Raw genomic sequence first — 19,926 nt, forward strand, 5'->3', positions numbered from 1 at the left:
CCAAAAGCTGGTGTGTGCATGCATTAGCCAGGAAGAAGGATGGGAGACTTGATAAATCAAATTTAAACTCTTCTCCTAACTCTTCCCCCTACAATACTCCCTAATTCTATCCCTCCATTAAAACTGACCCTACTCTCACCCTATCTCATTCGCTATAACACTGTCCCTAACCAAAATAAAGGTACTCTACCCAAAAGGTCTAATACTTATGGCACATAAAAAGAAAATCCTCTCTATAGGAGAGATGCCCTACTGGTACCAAGACTGCCATACTCCAAAGACCTGATCTTCCCAAGGTCACCAGTGATGTTCCTACACACCTCCACCTCGGAGAGGACTTTCTGCTGAGTAGACACTAGACTTAGTGCCTAACGCTAAGCTGACTAAAAACAAAGTGCCCTGATCTCGGCCAGCCAGGTTTTAAAATGCCCCATAAGCCAAGGACAGCATGTACCACTACCAAAGGCCCACCCTACCCCCACTCCACTACCTCCCGGACACCAAGAACAGCACTTAAGGTGCTACGGCCTGGAACGGAGCAGTGCTGATCCCCCGAAAGGAGCTGGGGTGCAACCTTGACCAACCAATTAAACAGTATCTTGGCCAGAAGCTTCCTGTCTGTATTGAGAAGAGCTACGGGCCTCCAGTTCTCAATCTGTCTTGGATCTTTACCCTTTGACAGAAGAATCAGGGCCGACCTCCTCATTGACTTTGGCAGAGTGCGCGAGGAAAGATACTCATTAAAGAACTCGGTCAATAGGGGAGCTAAAGACTCCTTAACCCCTTAACGACGAAGGATGTATATTTACGTCTTCCGCCGGCTCCCGCGATATGTGTCATACCGTGTCAGTCCCGGAGGCCATCAACGGCCGGGACCCGCGGCTAATACAGGACATGACAGCCGCGTCTGAAGCGAAAGTGAAAGTATCCCGGCTGCTCAGTCGGGCTGTTCGGGACAGCCGCGGTGAAATCGCGGCGTCCCGAACAGCTTACAGGACACCGGGAGGGACCTTACCTGCCTCCTCGGTGTCCGATCGGCGAATGACTGCTCCGTGCCTGAGATCCAGGCAGGAGCAGTCAAGCGCCGATAACACTGATCACAGGCGTGTTAATACACGCCAGTGATCAGCAAGAGAGATCAGTGTGTGCAGTGTTATAGGTCCCTATGGGGGCTATAACATTGCAAAAATAATGTAAAAAAAAAGTGTTAATAAAGATCATTTAACCCCTTCCCTAATAAAAAAAAATAAACTGTGCAAATAAAAATAAACATATGTGGTATCGCCGCGTGCATAAATGTCCGAACTATAACAATATATCGTTAATTAAACCGCATGGTCAATGGCGTCACATAAAAAAACTATGTATATAGAAAGCAGGCGGGCTCAGCATCATACACAAAGGGGTGCTATTAAGCGTACCAAATAACAATAACTAGACAAAAAGAAAGAGAGATACGCAATATAATGCACACCCACAATAACTGTAATCCAAAAAGTATATCTTTATTACATATAAATAGTACAAAAAGCAGACAATACAGTTAAAACCAATTAAAAAAGGCCCAATTGGCCACTGCACAAACAAGGGGAGAAGGGGAGAAACCCCACCCAGGGCACCTGCCTCCGCAAATACTCAGGTTATCAACCTATCATACAACAAGAATGTTAAATCAATACAGTCCTGTCCCCACAACACCAATAATACGTATACAACCTGAACATCCTCAGTATATAGCACAGGGGACTGGTAGTAGAGGACAATAGATGGAGGAGTAATACGGCAGGTGCCCCCCCCTAGAGACCCCACGCGTTCCGTTGCCCGTCGGCAACTTCCTCAGGGGTGTCAACACCCCTGAGGAACTTGCCGACGGGCAACGGAACGCGTGGGGTCTCTAGGGGGGCACCTGCCGTATTACTCCTCCATCTATTGTCTCTAGATCTAGATCCTTCCTTCCCAAGAGGTGCGAGTAGAAGGATCTGACGACGATCTGGACCGATTCAGGGATCCCGTACTATCAACCAGTCCCGGAATAAACTTACTACTTACTGACATCTTGTGACGTACCTGACTCTGAAGAAAATCCTCAAAGGACTGTCTTATCACCGCTTCCTCCAGTAAATTCGGATCGAACCAGATTTTTTCGGAAAATTCGGCGAATCGTCCGAATTTAATCGAATGAAAATGGGAGCTGTCATGCCCCCTCCCATAGGCTTGCATTGATCCCATAAGCTTGCGTGATCGACAGTAATCAGACCCGGAGAGAACACGCTCCGGGGACTGATTATAACCGGGGTGCGGTGCCGGTGTGCAAGATCACGAGGGTCCCCAGCGGCGGGACCCCCGCGATCAGGCATTTTATCCCCTATTCTTTGGATAGGGGATAAGATGTCTAAGCACCGGAGTACCCCTTTAAGGCCAAAATGGGCTTGGTCCTTAAGGGGTTAACAGAAGTAAAACAAAATCAAACCTATATAAGTTGGGTATTATTTTAATCTTATGGACCTACACACACTCAACATACAATGGTCGTCCCGAAACCAAATAATATTGTATGTTGAGGGACCACTGTACTGTATTGTGTTGCACTTGCAATGTCTTGGTGTGGTCACTAGTTGGCTCCACTGCAGCAAAGATATGGGGTCAGTTTGTGGTGAGATCTTTATGGAGTAATGGAAACCTGCTTGTATTTGTTTGCCAGTGTTAACAAGAATTCTTATAGAAGCAATGTGTCCGCACCATCATTGGTCCTACAGGGAATTCAGTTCATTCCGACACAGCTGCATCCATGTCTTTCCTTACTTTATCTGGGCCATGTGATCACAAGTCTGATCCACAGAAATTTACAGTGTAATGTGTCAGAGGGAGTGGTCAGTCCTGGGTCAACTAACTTCCTGTGAACTACTGAATTCCATAATCACCTACTAAATGCTTCCTAGCAGCTCTCAGACCCCTCCCAGCTCTATCTGTATATTGCAGCTACTATGTCTATAGGATCAGTATGAATAGTAGTAGGTAAACCCTTCCAGCTTTCTCTGTATACTGCTGCTATATCTATGGAATCAGGATATATAGTAGTTATACACCTCCATTCCAGGTCTATCTGTATACTGCTACTGCTATCTTTATGGGATCAGGATATATAGTATGTATATACCTCCCCTCCAGCTCTATGTTTACTGCTGCTGCTATCTCTATAGTATCAGGATATATAGTAGTTATACACCTCCCCTTCAACTCTATCTGTCTACTGCTGCTGTCTCTATGGGATCAGGATAAATAGTATTTATACACCCCCCCCCCCAGCTTTATCTGTATACTGCTGCTGTCTCTATGGGATCAGGATAAATAGTATTTATACACCTACCCTCCAGCTTTATCTGTATACTGCTGCTGTCTCTATGGAATCAGGATATGTAGTAGTTATACACCCCCCTCCAGCTCTATCTGTATACTGCTGCTACTATCTCTGTGGGATCACAATATATAATAGTTATACACCTCTCCTGAGACTGTGTTCACACGTTTGTCATTTTTTACATTTTCCCAAAATTGTGGCAGATGTTCCTTTGTTCACTGCAATTGTGTGAATCATGTGTCATTTTCACCAAAATTTTGAAAAATCAAAGCAAAATCATGGCCACAATACAGCAAAACGGGTCCAAGTCCAAAAATATAGACCTAAAATCTTTATAAAACATCTCAATTGTATTTATGGGTCAAAATACTTTCTTCTAATGTCATTATTTCTCTAATAAAACATAATTTTTAAGAAAAAGCATCAAAACTGCACATAATGTGAACTGACCTCAACACACTTATGAGTCTCAGCAGTTTAGGCTCCTGGTTGCTGGAGTCTCGCCAGGTGATTAGGTCGGCCTCATTTGGTAAATTGCTGTGATTATACTCCACCCCCAGCGGTTGGACCCCTCGCAATCTAAAATGTATCCCCTACCCTGCGGGTACGTTTTTTTTAGTTTTTTTTATTCTGTGGATAAGTTTTTGAGTATGAGACTTCTCCTTTATTATTATATTATAATATTATAACATATTGTAAAACATCTTCTTCGCTGCGGGTGCTTTAGATGCTGGTTGGCTACTTTTTTTTGCAACGGGCAGTGTGGCACCCCCATCAAGAGAGCACTCTAGGCAGCTGCCTATTTTGCCTATAGGCAGAACCGGCCCTGATAGGATATAAAGTACTGATAGGAAGAAATTGCATGCAAAACGTCTCTTCTTGTTGCCGTGAATGACCCTGAATACCCCCACCCCATTGTGCCCCAGATGCCATGGGCATACCCCCCCCAAAAAAAAAAAAAAAAACATGGACTCATCTGTATCTTTGGACTCATCTGTATCTTCACTTGCACTGACTTCCATGGAGATAAGGTGATTTTGCAGCTATAATAAAACATTGCATTTTTAATCTATTGATGTTGATCCAAGCGAAATGAGCAGATGTTTTCACTCCGAGTTGCCAGGAAGCAAATAGATAGTATAGGGAAAAGATGATTTATCAGATGTGAATTGTAAAACTCCTCCGTGGGAAGAAAATTTCATATAAAACTGGTAAATGTCTCTATAAAACCCATAATTGTCTGGTATGAGTACATGTCCGATATGGGTTATTATGATGTTTAGTTGAATTAAATGTTTTATACCAGTGTTTCCCAACCATGGTGCCTCCAGCTGTTGCAAAACTACAGCTCCCAGCATGCCCGGACAGCCGAAGGCTATGGTCAGTACATTATGGCAGAATTTCCAGCGAAACTCTTCAGCGGAATTTCGGCAAAACTCTTCAGCTGAATTTCGCATAGAAATACTGCTGTCTGAACATAGCCTAAGGTCTCGTTCACATGGCAGAATTTCTGTGCAGAATTCAGCGTAAGAATACCGCCTGGAATTCCCCCCCCCCCCCCCCCCCCTGAAATTTACTGCCCATAGACTTTAACGGGATTTTGCAGTCACATTCAGACAGCGGAATTTCTGCAATGGGTATTCCACCGAGGAAATTCCACTTTCCACAGTTCACCAAAAATTAAAGACCAGTATTATATTTTGGGAATCCCATTGAAGTCAATGGGGCTTGAATTTCGTTGGAATTCTGTGTTCAAACTTTGCTTTATGGAATTTGTGCAAAATTGCTGAAATTCTGCTGTGTGAAAATAGCCTTAGGCTAGGTTCACACTGTGGAATTTCTGCCGGAGATCAAATCGGCAGCACTAGGACCGCTCGGACTACATTGCAGTCCCCATAGATGATAATGCATTTCTGAGCAGATCTCCCAAAAGATCCACCGAGAAATGCATAGAAGTCTATGGGAGCAGCAATGCAGTGTGCTCGGTCCTAGCACCGCCGGCTCGATCTCTGGCAGAAATTCTGCTCAGAAATTCAGCAGTGTAAACCTAATCTTAGAGTCTATTCACGCGGCAGAATTCCCGCTTGCAGAATTCCGCTTGTGGAATTCTGCCTCAAATTAAAGCCCATAGACTTTTATGGGAATCCGCACTCCCATTCACACTTACGGAAATGGGAAATTCAGAAGTGTGAAATTCCGTAAGCGGAAATTCAGAAGTGTGAATGGGAGTGCGGAATCCCATAGAATCCCATAGAAAATTTCCACCCGGAGATTCCGAGTGCGGCCAGCGCCGGCTGAATCAGTCAGCGCTAGGACCGCGCGGACACTGCAGTCTCCAATAGACTGCAATGTGTTCCGCGCGGATTTCCACCTGAAGAAAGAGCAACGCCTTTCTTCAGGCGGAAATTTCTAAGCGGATTTTCTAAGCGGATTTTCCGCTTCACAAATTCCGAAGTGTGAATTTGTGAACGGAAAATCATTCACTACACATTTTAGAAAGCGGAATTTCCACCTGCAATTTCAAAGCAAAATTGCAGGCGGAAATTCCGTAGTCTGAACCTAGCCTAAGGCTAGGTTCAGACTATGGAATCTCCAGACGGAAACTTTCCACCTAGAGATTCCAAGTGCAACCAGCGCCAACTGAATCAGTGGACTACGTGGACATTGCAGCCCTTAAAAGACTGCAATGTCCTCTGCGAGTATTTCCACCTGAAGAAAGAGCAACGCCATTCTTTAGGCAGAAATTTAAAGCAAATTTTCCGTTCACAAATTCCGCTTCAAACATTACGAAGTGTGAATTTGTGAACGGAAAATCCACTCACTAACATAATACATTTTAGTAAGCGGAATTTCTGCCTGCAATTTCAAAGCGGAATTTCAGGCAGAAATTCTGTAGTCTGAACCTAGCCTAAGGTGGAGATTTATCAAAACCTGTGCAAAGGAAAAGTTGCTGAGTTGCCCATAGCAACCAATCAGATCACTTCTTTCATTTTGCAGAGGCCTTGTTAAAAATGAAAGAAGCGATCTGATTGGTTGCTATGGGAAACTGGTCAACTTTTCCTTTGCACAGGTTTTGATAAATCTCCCCCTTAGAGTGTTGATGTTTTTGGAAAAAAAGGAAAATAAATATAAATTATTTTTTTTTTCCAATATCGGGGCACATAAATTGGAACCTGCCCTTTAAAATCAACTGGTGACAGAAAGTTAAACAGATTTGTAAATTACTTCTATTAAAAAATCTTAATCCTTTCAGTACTTATGAGCTACTGAGGTTGAGTTGTTCTTTTCTGTCTAAGTGCTCTCTGATGACACCTGTCACGGGAACCGCCCAGAGTAGAAGCAAATCCCCATAGCAAACCTATTCTACTCTGTGCAGTTCCTGAGACAAGCAGAGATGTCAGCGGAGAGCACTGTTTCCAGACAGATAAGAACAACTCAACTTCAGTAGCTGATAATTATTGGAAGGATTAAATTTGACATGTGAACATGGTCTAAAAATCCAGGGTTTCCTGAAGCAACTTTAAAGGGGTACTCCGGTAGAAAACTTTTTTTTTTTCTTTTAAATCAACTAATGCCAGAAAGTTAAGCAGATTTGTAAATGACTTATGTTAAAAAAAATCTTAATCCTTCCAGTACTTATTGGCTGCTGAATACTACAGAAGAAATTCTTCTTCTCTTTGGAACACAGAGCGCTCTGCTGACATCACGAGCACAGTGCTCTCTGCTGACATCTCTGTCCATTTTAAGAGTCCTGTCCAGAGTAGGAGAGAATCCCCATAGAAAACATATGCTGCTCTGGACAGTTCCTAAAATGGGCAGAGCTGTCAGCAGAGAGCACTGTGGTCCTGATGTCAGCAGAGAGCTCTGTGTTCCAAAAAGAAAAGAATTTCCTCTGTAGGATTCAGCAGCTAATAAGTACTGGAAGGATAAAGATATATTTTTTTTTAAATAGAAGTAATTTACAAATCTGTTTAACTTTCTGGCACCAGTTGATTTAAAAAAAATAAAAAGTTTTCCACCGGAGTACCCCTTTAAGCAATAGAACTTTCTATCCTGCACCTTGTTGAATTGAATGTTTGTGTATTATTTTATATGATGGAATAGTTTCCAGGAGCGAGCTCTGAAGTGCGGCTGATGTACGGCAGCAATAAATACTTTAATATATTTTGTGTTTCTACATCGCTCCACGTAATGAAAACCATTTGCTATTATAGTTCCATTTCCATCGACACATCTCCTTCATACGTTCCGGAGCACATACATCAGGGGCCGATGAGACTCTCTCAAATGGTTTTTCTATTAAAAGTTTTGTCACATTGCGACATGACACTGCTCTCCGATCACACTCCTCCGTGCTTTCTTCATTGCCGTACCTGGTGCTCGCCTCACGCCTTTATTCAGTCGGAACTTTACAGCCTATTTACCCCAGAAAATGACAAATTGTTTAACCCCTTAGCGGACGCAGCCCATTTCGGCCTTGAGGACACTTCCAATTTTCATTTTTGCTTTTTCCGTTTTTTCCTCCTCGCCTTTTAGGAGAATTTACTCTTTGATTTTTCCACCCGCAGACCGATATAAGGCTTGTTCTTTTTTCTTGCACCATCAACTGTACTTTGTAATGACATTACTCATTTTATCACAAAATCTATGGCGGAACAAAAAATATATACCGTATAAAAAATATATTTTTGGGGGGAGAAATTGAAAAGGAAAATACAATTTAGCAACTTTTTGGGGGTTTGCGTTTCTACGCAATGAGCTTCACAGTTAAAATGACATGTTAGATGTATTCTGTATTTATCCATAACATTAAAAACATACCCAATTTATTAAGGTTTTGTTTTAAGTTACTACTTTAAAAAAAACTTTTTTGTAAAAAAAATGAGAATGCTTAAAGGGGTACTACAGTTGAATTTTTTTTTTTAAATCAACTAGTACCAGAAAGTTATACAGATTTGTAAATTATTTCTATTTAAAAATCTTAGTCTTTCCAGTACTTATCAGCTGCTGTATGCTTCAGAGAAATTTCTTCTTTTTTTTTTCTGTCTGACCACATTGCTCTCTGCTGACACCTCTGTCCATGTCAGGAACTGTCCAGAGCAGGAACAAATCCCCATAGCAAACCTCTCCTGCTCTGTACAGTTTCTGATATGGACTGAAGTGTCAACAGAGAGCACTGTGGTCAGACAGAAAAGTAATTAAAAAAGAAAAGAACTTCCTGTGGAGCACACAGCAGCTGATAAGTACTGGAAGGATTAAGATTTTTAAATAGAAGTAATTTACAAATCTGTTTAACTTTCTGGCTCCATTTGATCTAAAATAAATTGTTTTCCACCGGAGTACCCCTTTAAATCTGTCCTTCTCTTGCTCTCTGGGACTTTTTTATCGCTTTTTGTTTATTTTTTTGCTGGTAGATGAAGTGACCAAAAAAATCAGCAATTCTGGTCTTTGGTATTTTGTTGACGCCACTGACCGTGTGATTTCAATAGCATTATAGTTTAATAGTTCGGACATTTACGCAAGTGGCAACACCGCATTTGTTTATGTTTATTTTTGTTTACATTACTTTTTTTTTTAAATGGGAAAAGTGAGGTGATTTATACTTTTATTAATGGGGGGGGGGGGGGGGTATTCACATTTATTAACTTTTTTCCCTTAAATTTTATTCATTACTTTTCAGTATCTATAGGAGACTATTACATACAATCTTTCGTTTGCAGACACTGAACAATGTTGTGCCATGGCACAGCATTGATCAGTGTTATCGGCGCTCTGCTTTTCTAGCCTGCAGATGTAGGCTGGAGAAGCAGAAAGAAGATCAGATGACACGGAGGCAGGTAGGGATCCTACAGCCATCATGTAGGATGAACAGCACCTCACAAATGCGCCACTGAGGTCCCCATCAGCATCCCCGAAGAAAAGAAGGCATATTTTTACCCATTTTAAATGCCGCACTCAACTTTGATCCTGGGATCTGAAGGGTTAATGCCGGACATTGGGAAGTTCATCGATGCCTGACTTACCTTGAGTGTAATTTTTGTGGGAAACGATTAAGAATAACTTTGAATATTTTTTTTTTTTTTTTCAAATTAAATCTTTGCTTATTCTGGACTTAGGAGTGCAGTGGGTGGTCCTAACCAGTGACTAACCACTATCATCAACTAGGACCGCCCACTAGACTCCTAAGCCCAAAATGAGCAGAGATTTAAATGTCCCACAAAACTATATATATACAGTGGTCCCTCAACATATGATGGTAATCGGACCATCGTTTGTTGAAACCATCGTATGTTGAGGGATCCGTGCAATGTAAAGAATAGGACAGTGGTCTACAACCTGCGGACCTACAGATGTTGCAAAACTACAACACCCAGCATGCCCGGACAGCCAACGGCTGTCCGGGCATGCTGGGAGTTGTGGCTTTGCAACATCTGGAGGTCCGCAGGTTGAAGACCACTGGTATTGGAGGTTATACTCACATGTTCCCGCCGCTCCGGACCCGTCGCCGCGTCCCTGAGGTGTCCCCAACGCTCCAGCAAGGCCTCTGCTTCCCCGGCATCCGCGCTCTCCGTCGCCGCCATCACGTCGCTACGCACGCCGCTCCTATTGGATGACGAGATGGCGTGCGCAGCGACGTGATGACGACGATGGAGAGTGCCGACGATGCAGGGGATCCTGAAAAGGACGCGCCAGAGCCCCGAGGACAGGTAAGTGATCGTCAGAGGACCACACGGGGCACCGTAAACGGATATCCGGTGGCAGCTGAAGCAGTCTGCGCTGCCGGATAGCCGTTTATGCGATGGCCCCGACATACAAAAGCATGTTATGTTGATGCTGCCTTCGACATGCGATGACCTCTGAGAGGCCATCATATGTTGCAATGATCGTATGTCGGGGCCATCGTAGGTCGGGGGTCACTGTATATATCTGCTCAGCTCCTTCTGCTATGTAACACATTTGACTGCATTACGATGGTGACAGGTTCCCTTTAACTAAGAAAACAAACAAACATTTACCTTTGTAATTCAAATACATTTTTTTTTTTTATTCTAGTAGAAATATATTGGAGAAGAAACGTTTCGGATTTGGCCGGTGCATTGTATAGCAGGTGAACAGCCAGTCGATAAATAAGAGAATGGCGCATTGTGTATTTAAATATGCTTCGTGAATTTTTGACCTTCGGACATTAAATATACATTACTGGAAAATTCGAACAGATGGCGAATGAAACCCAGTCCGGCAAACATCTGTGACAGATACAGAGAGCTCGGATGTTACCTGGTGCCAAAATGCTGCATTACTTATTCATCTCCAAAGTTGAAAAGGGCTCAAAATGGAAGACAGAACAACTAACAACGTGCACAAGCAATCCGGGGAGTGACAAAATAGGGAAGGATCGTGGGACAGGACAGGAAATAAATGCAAAAAAAGGGGGAGAAAAAAAAGAAAAAAAAAGAAAAAATAATATTTTCTTTGTGATGCTAGAAAATAAATCCTATACTTTAAATGGCTGCCATATGGCACATTGTCTGTCCCTGCAATCACATTAAGCAGCTCAGTGACAAGAAGCATTGTCATATGGACACCCATAGGGTCTTCTATGTCATTAGAAAATTGACTATTGTTGAAATGTGGAAAACTTTTTTTTTTTTTTTAAATCAACTGGTGCCAGAAAGTTAAACAGGTTTGTAAAATACTTCTATTAAAAAAAAATCTTAATCCTTTCAGTACTTATTAGCTGCTGAATATTACAGAGGAAATTCTTTTCTTTTTTGAACACAGAGCTCTCTGCTGACATCACAAGCACAGTGCTCTCTGCTGACATCTCTGTCCATTTTAGGAATTGTCCAGAGCAGCATATATTTTCTATGGGGATTTTCTCCTACTCTGGACAGTTCTTAAAATGGACAGATATGTTAGCAGAGAGCACTGTGCTCGTGATGTCAGCAGAGAGCACTGTGTTCCAAAAAGAAAATAATTTCTTCTGTAGTATTCAGTAGCTAATAAGTACTGGAATGATTAAGATTTTTTTTTAATAGAAGTCATTTACAAATCTGTTTAACTTTCTGGCACCAGTTGATTTAATAAAAAAAAATAAAATAAAAATATTTCACCAGAGTACCCCTTAAAGTTTTTATGTTGCACATTTTTTTTAAATAATTTTTGGTGATGTTTTTTCAAATTTTCCATTTTACTTGCTAGATTTTTTAAGGCAAAAATTCACTTTTTCAGACAGTAAGCAACAGTCGGAGAGGCGGGGTCAGGGGTGGCAATGCCCTCGGGCTGTCAAGCCACTTTGCTCTATGTTGGCGCTTGGCCAGCTGTGTGATTGACACATAGGTTCTCCGCGCATTGCTCACTAAAACGGTGCACGGCGCGGTGTGTCTGAGAGAGCGTGTGTGGTGGTTATAAATCTATATGTAGCTACCTTAGAGTCTTTAAAGTTATCCAGTGGCACGGTTACATTGGTTCCCTTATACTCCTTCAACTACACTTGCGGACCTCGTGCGTCATATCAGCATGGTGACCACAGGGGGACTGGCGGGAGGTTAAGCCAGGTTTTTCTTTCCTATACTGACAATCTAGGCAAGATAAAAAATAAAAAAAATAATGAAACGCAGAAGTTCTTTTTTAAAGTTGCAATCAAAATGTACTAGTAACTTTTAAATGAGAGTGCCATGTATTGTAACAGTCACTATCTGTATGGTTTTGTAATACTAACCCTTGGTGACATGGTGATTTTACCTCTTTCACTACTGCTATTGGTACCCTGAGACCCCCCCCCCCCCCTCAGTGGTGCACAGCAATTTCTCATTCTTTAAATTTTAGAGGCTGGACCAGAGCTGAATGGTTCTCCAGTAGTACACACACAGGACTTCCTTTCCCTTACTTATCTATCCAATCAGATCACCTACTCCTTATTACTATGATGTTGTGCTGGTAAAATTGCAATGAAATGAACAGGTTGGTACTCTGCTTGGCGATGATTTACAGTGAACTACTATAGATGGCATTGGGGTTGAAATTAAATGAGCAGAAATGAAAGGAACAAAAACAGCACCGCAAAGAAGGGATTGCTTGATGCATTGAACTGCTGCTACTACTCCCGCTGAGATGGAAGGGAAGTCTTAAAGGGGTTATCCACCATAAGATGATTGTAGTACTTACCTGTCAGACAGTAACGGACATGCTTAGGATTGATACGTGCTTGTACTGGATGGAAATGGCTGTGTTTATGATAACACTGCAGATTTCTTTTTGTCAAATGGCTATTTCCTGTTGGAGTTCTCTCCCTCTAACTACATGCCCCAAAATTCCTTGTTTGTGAGTGTAAGGTCACTTTTCTCCCTCCCCTTTTCTCAACACATCAGCCACCCCACCCATTGAAGCATAGCTGTGCTGCCTACCATGCTTTGCTATGAACAAAACACCAGTGTTTTGTAAGCAGGGTGCCTCCAGCTATTGCAAACCTACAATTTACTGAATAATGATTTCCCTCCCACCCAGCGGTTGCTCCACCCATTGAAGCAGACAGGCTCTTTTCAACACCTCAGAGAAAATGTGTGTGCAGCTCACAACCAGATATTCGAGGTTAATGTGGTTAAAAGATCGATCCCCACCATTCCAATGGGAAAAAGATCAAAAACAAAGATTGACCACACCTCAAGGATATCACCCTACTGGGTACACAATGAATACGTTTGCAGACAGATGGCTTTGAAAAAATGCAAATTTTAATAAAAACAACAATTACATAGGTAAAAGACTTGATGATAACATTATCAGAGCATTATCATTATTAAACTGTCATTGGGCCCTAATGACAGGATGAATAAGATATATGGAGAGCAACTATCTAATTTGAAAAAATATCTGCAAATCCTGATTGTCAATGGTCCGGAATGGACCGTTAGTCCGGCACTTATAGTGGGAAAAAAACTGGTAATCAAGTACTCATGATGGAAATAGCAAACTCACTTTTATGTTAACTTATCATGTATTGCCCACAGTCTTTAGACAAATAGATGGCTCGGTCTCACCGTGGCTGCTGGTCCCGCACTGCGACGGGTTGATGGTAGCAAGCGCAGTGATCTCCGCGATGGTTCCGGCGTGGATGCCTGGGCGGATGGAGGGCTCCAGCAAGGGGTTCCCTCGTGTGCGGTCCGTGGTGTCGGCAAACACCAATGCAGGTATCGGACTCTCAATTGGTTCTGATGGTAAAGGCAGCAGGCTTGCGGTGCACTTGGTGAGAGAGATTGGTTGGTTAATGCAGCAGGTGGTTTGTATTGCGTTCTTCCGTGCCGGCTTAAATCCAGGTAGTGCATATAAATGGCGCTCTGTTCAGACAACGGCCTAGACGCGTTTTAGGGTACTAAAAACGACCCCTTCCTCAGTAGCCAAGTGCCTACTGAGGGAGGGGTCGTTTTTAGTACCCTGAAACGCGTCTAAGCTGTTACCTTGTCTGAACAGAGCGCCATTTATATGCACTACCTGGATTTAAGCCGGCACGGAAGAACGCAATACAAACCACCTTTAATATACTCAGGCAAAGTATGAATCCTATGAGCTGGCAGGTACCCAACCCAGGCTCGCTCTTCCTCTCTTCTGCACATAGCACAAGCTAAGCCCCGCCTTAGTTACTCTGTTCTGTCATGGTATCTCTGTTGTCATAGATGGACTGAGCCTAACAACAGGCAGCGAACAGCTGATTGCAGAGAAGTGAGACACCTAGTGGCCAAGACTTTTTCTGGGTTAAAGAGCAATTTTTTGGCAAATAATGTAATTTACAAATCACATAGGCTACAAGATGGAGGGAGGTTGTTTTAATGAGCTCAGACCATTTGAGTCCATGTGCTTACCTGAAACCTGTAAACTTACTGTACGGTTTTAAGAATGTACTGTTACTATTTGCTGCATCGGTCTTTCTTTTTAAGGAGAACACTCTGATCATGACCACGTTACCGGATACGTGACTACATGACTACTTTCTCCTTTTTCCGGGAGGTCAAAGATATTTTCAGATTTTTTTCAATTACAGACATAAAATAGTTTTACACTCAAAACAACTATAAACTCTGAACATTAAAACTCGTAAACTGTTTATATTACATGATAAGATGCAGCCGGTCCCCACTATTATATCTCTGTATGGTTTTTGTATCTGTCTACAAGGATGGGTCAATCCAAGTTCTACTGAGATCCTGTGTGGACGTTCACCCCGGAGTTGTTGGTCATGTCCTATACCGCTTGGGCCTCATACTCCGAACATGTAGAATTCCCTACCACCAACTCCCTCTGTCCTTAAAGGGGTACTCCGCTGCTAGACAACTTATCCCCTATCCCCCTACCACTGGGGTTATGGAGTTAGTTCTCTACTAACTTGGCAGGTCAAGGAGGAGATTTCTCAAAACCTGTGTAGAGAAAAAGTGTTGCAGTTGCCTATAGCAACCAATCAGATGGCTTCTTTCATTTTTAAAAAGGTCTCTAAAAAATGAAAGAAGCGATCTGATTGGTTGCTATGGACAACTCAGCAACTTTTCCTCTTGGCAGGTTTTGATATATCCTTCCCTAGAGATGGAAATGTTTGTCTATTCTCTGAAAAAAAAGCATAAGCTCGGTCAGATTGGATGGAGATGTCTGTGAACAGTAAAATTCGAGTCTTGTCATCGATTCACAGTTGGATTTAGGTCTGGGCTGTGACGGGGTCATTTTGGGACATAACAGGCTTTGATGTAATTCATTGCATTGCATAGGGTAGGAATTCTGTTGAAAGATGATCCATCCAGTCTTAAAGGGGTACTCCACTGGCCAGCATTCGGAACTAAATGTTCCAAACACTGTTTTCGCGCTGCTGTGGTCGGCCACGCCCCTCGTGATGTCATGGCCATGCCCCCTCAATGCAAGTCTATGGGAGGGGGCGTGATACCACCTCCCATAGACCTGCATTGAGGGGGTGTGGTCGTAACATCATGAGGGCGTGGCCATCCACCGCAGCCCTGAAAACAACGTTTGGAACATTTAGTTACGAATGCTGGCCAGTGGAGTACACCTTTAAGATTACTATTTAGAGTGAAACACTGACTTTATGGGAAAGCTGCCAGGAAAAGGCGGCATGAGAGAGCTGCTTTATATATCCTTTCTTACCATAAATTCCCAGTGGAGCCCAAATCTCTACACATCTATATGATCTCCTCATGGAGAAAAATTACCCCTTTGGTTCCTCTCCCCTCTCACACAGGCTGAATGAAGCAGAGAGACTGCAGCACCATCCCCTTCCTCCCCCCTTCTCTTCGGTTACTGAGTAAATAAAAGCTATATGGTTACTGAAGAGGTTCCTGAACATTTACAGAAAGCCTACAGACAGGAGCAAATCATACTTGGGGGAGGTGGTGTCTGGGTTAACGGTATCATTTTGTGGTGTCTGGGGTGTTACAATGGTGAATGAAGGGTCTGGTGGTATTAACCCTTGGTTGTCGTGATGCCAGGGTGAGGTTTGCTCAATAGTAATGTTCCTGCGGCCAACTGGCCCACAAACGGCAGGGATAATAAACGGAATGTCCGCAGCAGATTTTATGAAGATTTTATGAACCGGAAAACTTTACTTTAACTGATGTGCAACAGTCTTTACAATTATGCAGTCTTTCGGAGAGAACCGGGATGCAGGTTACTCACAGGTTTTCCTGGGACTTGAAATAATGAGCTTTTTTATGCAGACCACTGTGCTACTAATTATAAGATTTTAGCTGGTAGTAGTCACACAGGATTTGATAGGTTGAGTTTGATAACTCACGGTTTTAGTGGCTGCTGGTTCTTTCAGGCTTTGGCCTAGATGAATTGAATGAAGTTATGCTGATTGTGCTTGCTTGATATGCAGGAGATAAGATAGTGCAGGAACTAAGAGAGAGAATTTACAGACTACAGCCCTTTATATAATAAGGGGCTGGACTAAGCTCATTGGTCAGCAAACCTGTAAGTCATGAACCCAGTGAACTCTGGGTACATCACATGACTCAGTAAGGTCCTTAAACAACTATACATCACAACTGTACATCACATGACCCAGGAAAGGTCCTATACATTTATATTTCCTATACATTAAATAATGTATCAACCTAATTTATATGAGGCGACCAGGGGTAAGCCTTGCAGGAGAGCCCTATGGAAATGGAGGGACTCTGGCTGAGGGGACTTAGACAGGGACAGGACCAGGTCCTGTACCGGGACACCTCCATTTATTTAGTGCTCCCGAGTTCTTTCCACTCCCGGTGCTGCTGCTATTGCACTACATCCTGTGTCTAGCCTGGACCATGCTGTTGTGAGCATGATACACACAATGGGGGGACATGTATCATTATTTGTGTATGGTAGAAGCAGTTTACCCCTTTTGCCGAATTCTAAGTTATGTGCAGAAGTGCTAGATTTATCAATCAAGCGCAATGAGTTTCATAAATTGCGTGCAAATATAGTGATCTCATACCGCCACTCTTTGAAAAATGAAATTGATGATTTAGAGCATCTTGCTAAGTGCAGTCCAAGATGGAGATGGCTTATATTTGCATAAAAAATATGGTCATTGCGCAAGATTTCTGCAGGTAAATGAAATGTACGCAGTTAATAAATTTGTGCGTACTAAATATGTCACTCCAAGTTACCCCAAAACCTACACATCTGGAGGAAATGCTCCACCAGAATGTACGCAAAAAAGACACAAAAAAACAGCTTGCGCAAAATTTTGCGCAAAAATTTAAACGCAAAACAGGGGTAAAATCTTTGATACATGTCCCCCAATGTCCAGACACTTTTTGGTTCCTGGATTATGCGGTGGTGGGAGTGATGAGGATACCTTATAGGTGTCAGTATGGTGGTTACTGGGTAATGATGATGGTAGTAGTCCCTGTATTGTAATGCCATGTTGCTGAGTGGCGTAACCAAAAGTTCCTTGGTGTACCACAACATTGTTTCGAACGTAGCTGATCCCTTACATAAAGCCCAGGTATGGGACTTCTTAGGCTATCTTCACACCTCGGAATGTCTGCATGGAAAATCTTGGCGAGGACATTCCGCAGAATGCGGGCGCCGGCATAACATGCCAGCACTAGGATCACACAGGAATGTGTCGTCTTATAGATGGCAATGCATTCCGTGTGGAGTCCACAGAAAGAACGAACAGGTTCTTTCTTTCTGCGGAAACAGAAATCGGAATTTCCGTGCCAGAAACATTTCTGGTACGGAAATTCCAGCATGTGCACAGCAAAATTATATTGAATACAATAGGACTCTGCTGCTGCGGAATCTACATCCAGAATTCCAATGGGGAATTCCGCACGAAGAATTTTGTCATGTGAACATGGCCTAAAAATCCAGGGTTTCCTGAAGCAACTTTAAAGCGGTGATAGTGGGCTCCAGTGAAGGGGACTGCAGCGCTTCAGTTGAAAGTAAAATTCGCATATATCGTACTATGTATAAGAATGAGGATAAGGATTCCGGTCCTGTATGTATAGGAAATGCTATTAGAGACCCGGCCGTCTCAAGGATTACAGCAGTGGTGGTTGGTCCAGTCTCTGAAGGCTGTGAAGGTGTTCCCCGATACGGTCAGAGGGTATGTGGAGTCCTCGTGGCCGTGGCAGTGCGCACAAACTAATGGTGCTTTGCTAATACCGTGGGTGAGCAATGTCTGTGATTCCTAGATAGAAGCTGGATACTGTGGAGCTGGACGCGTTTCAAGTCCTCCTTAGGACTTTTCCTCAGCAGCTTTAAAGTACGAGTTACTTTAAAGCTGCTTCGTGTGCGTGCACCATTGCAGATAACCAGGGTGCCCCCTGCTGTTGCAAAGCGACAACTCCCAGCATGCCGCGGACAGCCAAAGGCTGGGAGTTGTAATTTTGCAACATCTGGAGGCACCCTGGTTGTGAAGCACTGGCCTAAGATGTAGCAATTACACCTGTAAACTCTGTATTCCCTATACCCCATACACTCGCATTCTATTATGGTTTAGAGAAGACGGCGCCGTTCACTTCATTCGGCTTTAATTGCTATTTTTTTGTGATTAAAATGACTTAATTTTCGCATGATTACTTTTTATGGCTTATAAACATGTATTGCACTTCGCGTTCCCCTTCCCCGGGGCTAGGCACAAAACATCTGGGATTAGTCTATGATACATAAACTCCAGCTCCGGCTTTGATCCGAGAACTCTTTAAACAATATACAAATTACTTTGTGGCGACATTATGGGTCATTTCCATCGCACATTTCACATTTACCGCCCCATAAATTACCTCGGAAAACATTTATCAGGAGCAGTGAAAGCAACAGGAGCTGCCGACATATAAAGGGGGGATATGGATGGAACATACTGATTCGGATTGTAATATACAATTGGCAAAAAAATAAAAATAAATAAAAAACAGCAACAGAAGTTTTATTGGCTGTCCTACATGGATGCAAATAATTCACAGCGCTCTCTCTCCAACGTCGAGCGCCGAGTGTTTATGTTATAGATGATCTACAAGTCTGGATTAGGGCCAGCGGCTGTGAATTACCAATACAAAGTAATTTAAAAGTTGCGAAGCATAAAAGTGCAGAGAGGTACTGAAAAAGTTTTTTTTCGCGTCCTCTGATGAAAGCTCGAAGACTGCTCAACACATTTAAAGAAGTACTCACTATCACCAGTCCTTCGGTGTCATCTGTTTTATTCCACCTCAGCTGTGTTAATGCTTTTCCTTTCTGTAACTAGGTCATGTGATAACCAGTCCGACCCAATCATGGCCCACAGAAAAATTACAGGATGACATCATTACCTATCAGATCCTTTCTATCTCTGCCTGTATAATGCTATCGCTATGAGATCAGGATATATAGTAGTTTTACACCTCCCCTCCAGCTCTATCTGTATACTGCTGCTGCTATCTCTATGGGATCAGAATATATAATAGTTATACACCTCTCCTCCAGCTCTATCTGTATACTGCTGCTGCTATCTCTATGGGATCATGATATATATAGTAGTTATACAACTTCTCTTCCAGCTCTATCTGTATACTGCTTCTATCTATGGGATCAGGATATATACTTGTGTCCCGGTACAGGACGTGGTTCTGTACAGTTCCTAAAGTCTCCTCAGGTAGAGTCCCTCAAGTCCACAGGGCTCTCCTGCAGGGTTTCCCCCTAGGTCATTAATATGGTTTCTATTGTACATTAATTCTGTATGTTTATTTTAGGTACTGTACAGTAAATATAAGATATGTGCAAAGGTTATTAGGATGTTTAAACTGTATAGGACCTTCCTAAGGTCATGTGACATGGTCATGTGAGATGTGGTCACCTGATACCCAGAGTTCCAGAGGCACAGGTAACCACAGGCAACCAGCTACCAATGGGCTTTAGTCCAGCCCCCTGATATATAAGGGGCTGTAGTCTCCGCACTAGGTCTCTACTCTTCTTCTTCCTTCTCTTTCTGGACAGTAAAGCACCAGTCATGTACAAGTTCAGTCCAGTCCAGATAGGCCAAAGCCTACAAGTCTGCAGCCACATCTAATCTATAAGTCTCATTTATGTCTGCAAGTCAA

At 42.7% G+C, this 19,926-nt stretch overlaps 1 long non-coding RNA gene across 1 annotated transcript; it reads right to left on the minus strand.

Moving 5' to 3' along the window:
- Nucleotides 1-7,518: 7,518 nt before the first annotated feature.
- On the minus strand, nucleotides 7,519-13,589 carry LOC130272988 (uncharacterized). The gene is made up of 3 exons (XR_008843815.1): nucleotides 13,399-13,589; nucleotides 11,787-11,940; nucleotides 7,519-8,003 (listed from the first exon to the last, which is right to left on the minus strand). It is a non-coding gene; the product is annotated as an uncharacterized LOC130272988 (long non-coding RNA).
- Nucleotides 13,590-19,926: the final 6,337 nt, after the last annotated feature.

The sequence above is a fragment of the Hyla sarda genome, chromosome 5 (assembly GCF_029499605.1).
Source record: "Hyla sarda isolate aHylSar1 chromosome 5, aHylSar1.hap1, whole genome shotgun sequence".
In the NCBI taxonomy this organism is placed as follows: domain Eukaryota; kingdom Metazoa; phylum Chordata; class Amphibia; order Anura; family Hylidae; genus Hyla; species Hyla sarda.